This window comes from Azolla caroliniana, unplaced genomic scaffold, assembly GCF_043228905.1.
Source record: "Azolla caroliniana isolate FFs.n. ecotype wild unplaced genomic scaffold, voAzoCaro1.0.p SCAF_2, whole genome shotgun sequence".
NCBI lineage: Eukaryota > Viridiplantae > Streptophyta > Polypodiopsida > Salviniales > Salviniaceae > Azolla > Azolla caroliniana.
In genome coordinates, this window is record NW_028230437.1 from 19844054 (window position 1) to 19848643 (window position 4590).

A 4590-nucleotide genomic window follows, 5' to 3' on the forward strand; every position below is an offset into this window, starting at 1 on the left:
TTTCACTTATTTTGTTGTTAATTGCACAGGACATTGGTGGTATTCAGCGAGATGGTTGATGTGGACTGAATGAAGCAATTTGTCTGTTTTTAGGAGTGAAGATGGTGTGGGGATCGAAGTAGATGGTGTGAGGTGTGGAGGACATAGTTCATCTTGTTTATAGGGAGATTATTACATGTACATTTTCAATTTTCATGGAGATGAAGGACATGGTCGTTTTGATTTGGGAGATGATACATGGGGGGCTATCCAAGGCAACCCATCACGGTTTACCCAAGCGTCAGGTGCATCATGGACTACTTTGGTGTCTTCAACTGTTGTGTACAAAACATTTGTCAAATAACATCACCCTAGTGGACAGTCAGGTGATGGTGAACAACTCCAGTATAGGCGGAATCAAAGGGATACATGGAGTTTTTAGACTACTAGCCAGGGTGGACAGTCGGGATATGTTGACTAGGATTACCACCAAGATATGTAAAGATATGTATTCTTTTGGACTGCAAGAATTTGTTTATAGGTTGAGAATGGGTCTTGTTGGCAAAGGCTGAGAGAGTTTTCATGGATATAATTAGCATTATCTTGCCAAAGGCCATCGTTTATATTTGGTCTTTTTTTAATAAACACTTGTGGAGTGGAAACTATTATGTACAAATTGTAGATTGCCTTTGGCATTGTTAATTTTAATACCAATGGAGTATAGTTTTTGTGAAAAAAAAAGGGGGGGTGGGTGTCGTGAAGAATATGCTTCACGATACAAAAACGAACTTCAATATTGTATTTAATAGTATTTGAAAGACTTGAACCCACACCCTTATATAAGAAGTACAACATACATACCACTAGGCTAGGCTATTTATTTTCAAAAGTATTGTAAAGAATATATCTCATGATATAAGAATCAAGCTAAATATTGTATTGAGTAAAATTGAGAGACTCAAATCCTCAACCTTGTATACCAAGCACAAGGTATACACCACTAAGCTAAGTTATTTGTTTTAAATTATATATTTCCATCACTATACTTATCCTATATTTATTTTCATACATGAGAACTCAAATGAGCATGATGGCTATCATGCATCACATGTAATGCATGTGCGCCAAATGGCGATCATGCATCACACGAAACTCATGCATGCCATCCTCCCACACATTACCATATGCATGACAAATTACAATACTTATATAAGGAGGGGCAAGGAAAACAAGAGAGCAATCAAGAGAAAGTTAGAGAAATAATATGATCAAACAAACAAGTTAGCTCATTTGGGAAGAGGCTCTAGAGTTTAGCGAAAAAAAATTCACATATTGTGATTGACATTGTAACTTTTCAACGAAAGAAAAGTCACATCTTGTGATTGACATTGTAACTTTGGTAAAATATTGTGTTATTAATATAAAGCTTGTTCTTATAATACATTTTCACTTCTTAAATCATACATTGTCTCTAACAATCAACAACAGTTCGGTTTGAACCGAACCGAACCGCGAAACCGCGACTAAACGTCTTAGTGGTTTCAACGATTTGGTTCGGTTCAGGTTCAGGTTGTTTAAAACGGTTCGATTCGGTTTCAACAGTCAGAAACCACGGTTTAACGGTTTTTTATTTTTTATTTTTTATTTTAAATTAAAAAATAATAATAATTGTTTTTAAATAATCTTTTCATTTTTAGACCTTATTCTCACATTTTAGGAACATCTTTAAAAAATTTAAAAATTAAAATAATGAAATATTGTAAATTTTAAAAAATTAAAATTTTGACCTATGTTGAAAACCGAAAACGAGCCACGAAACCGCGGTTTTCCTCGTTTAATGGTTTAACAGTTTGAAATTTGTTTATCGGTTTGGTTTGGTTTGGTTTGGTCAGGTTTTTAAAATTTTAAACGGTTCGGTTTGGACCCTCTCAAACCGAACCGTTGTCGATTGTTAATTGTCTCTTATCTCTTATCTATGGCAGCTCATCTGTCTCTCGCACATTACTTCTAACTCTTGTTCTTCCTATCCTTAATCTTTCTAACATTGTTGCACAAGGCTTATAAAATATATAGTCAACTCCTTTTAACCTTAGTCTGTGCGACTTCGTCGCACGAACCACAACTACCCTAACAACACCACTTTAGTTGATGTCATCTCATTGTCTCTACCTGACCAAAGTATCCTTCCACCATTGCCTTAATATTTTTTATGCAGGCTTTGTCTAACATCCAACATGCCACCGAGTTCCACATGGTGGCCAACAAAATATGGTTCACCACAACCACCCTACCAGCAAGGGAAAGCTTTACTGATGCCCACAATCGAAGCTTTTTTCTAATTTTGTCTTTCACCTGCTCAACCTGCTGATTTTTAGGTGTCTCAACTCCCACAAAAAAGCCCAAATACTTAACAGCCATGCCATTTGGAACCCATTGAAAATCAACGTTAGGACACCATAGCGGTCGTGGGTTCAAACTTACCCAAAATCCTCTACTTTTGTTCCAATTAATTTCCCCCCCTGGCGCTTTGCAAAACAATTCAATCCATTCTTCAGCCTTCTATAAATTAGTATCATTGCCTTGCAAGTAAATCATAGTGTCATCTGCATACTCAGAGTCCAGCAAATTCTTGCTAGCATATGGAACAACTAAACCCCTTATTCCTGCATCCGATCTGTTCGAAAAGAAAGAGAATGTCTCTGTAATAAATAAAAATAGGTAGGGGGCCAGCGGGCACCCCTGTCTAACAAACCTATGTAATGGAATCGATGGGCCACAATGCCTTGTCACTAACACCCTACTCGAACTTCCTTTGTAAAGGGCCAACACAACCGATCTCCATTTTAACAGTAATCCCAACCTTTCCATGACTTTTTCTAAAAAAGGCCACTGAACTCTGTCATATCCTTCTCAAAGTCTAGCATGAGACATGCAATGTGTTGATTGGTTTTCTTTGTCAAGGCAATCGCCTCCCAAAATGTCAACGCATTATCAATTATGCATCTATTTTCCATGAACCTTGTTTGTCCAACATGGATTAGTTCATGCAAGTAGGGTTTTACCCTCTTAACCAGTATATTGGCAAATATCTTATATATTGTGTTAAGCAGCCTGATTGGTCTCCATTGCCTTGCATCAATTATTACACCTTGTACCTTAGGAATTAGAAATATCATCCCCTCTTGAAATTGCGCAGGTAAGCACCCAACATCCCATGCCTCTTTTAGCCCATCAACCAAACCAGCCTTGATCACGTCCAAAAAAATTCGAAAAAATCTCTTGATAATCCATCGGAGCTTAGACAGGATGTTGTCGTGAGGATTTTCGGCCATGGTGAGAAAACCCGAGAGGAACGAATAAAGCGAGATGTGCAACATTACACATATATTTAGGAAAATTGTAACATAGGAGTAAATAGAGAAATGTAAGAAGGAAAAGTAAAGGGGGGGGATCAAAATGTGCATGTGCAATGTGTGTGCACACAAAGACGATTAATTGTGCATATGCAAATTAAAAGGGAAAAGAAAGGGTGGAAAGGATGTATAGAAGCTCGTGTAAAAAGTAAAAGAGAGGAGAGATAAAAGGTAGAGGGGAGACAGGCTATGAATTTGTAGAGATAGAATTATATATTATATAAAACAGAGTTAATGGGCTATTGGATAGTCAGTCACATTGACCTCTAGCTAGAGTTGCATGGTTCAAATCCGGTCTTACAATGCAATGTGATTTAAGGAATTTTATTCCTTTTGCATTGAAGACAAATTTGGCGACCCCCCTTCTTTTTTACCTATAAAAGGAGGTCGAGGGGGGCTCATTTTGGGGGACGACGTTTTGGGAGGAGGAGACTATCGCCATTTTTCCTTCGGAGCTCTTCATCTTCTTCTTCACCACTTCTCTTCATCTCATACCCCTTCATCCCCTCATCGCCACATGCTCGTCTTCTTCGTGTCGGCACTCGAAGTGCTCGTGAGCCCAAGCTTCATTGGTTCGACGTTGCGAGCCTCGTTCGTCGTTGCGAGCCCATGTGCTCGTCGTTCGGGTGGTCGTGGTCCATTGGGGTTGGCATTTTGGTGGTGCTCGTGTGATCATCTTCACCATGTTCGATTTTGCTCTTGTCTCTAAGAGCATTTAGTATTTATGTTTTGATTGAGCTTGTCATTGACTAGAAGTTGCCATTGTAGTCAAACCCTATTTTATAAAGGGTCCTCTAGCGTTGGAATCGAACACGTATTTATTTCTTTGGACGATATCATTCATGTTTCTTTCTTTCTTTCTTTCTTCTTTGTCCGTGTCTTCCTTGTACGTTTGGTCGTCTTGTGACGAGGGAGCATTTCGAGCGTGCCCATGCACCTGTCCTCCTCATAAAGACGTACGGGCATTCATGTTTGTGTTATCATCCCCTTGTGCGTTCATCTTGCATACTCATCTTTGCTTGTACCCGTTTGATCACTTGGCTCATGCGGCGATCTCGAAAGGTCAACGAGTCGTGATCAACGAAAGCCACCGACCTCACAAAACAAAGGGCAATGAGCCCTTGCTCGGGAAGGGTTCGTAGAGAGGATTCGTAGAGTGAGGATTTATAGAGTGAGGATTCGTAGAGTGAATATTCGC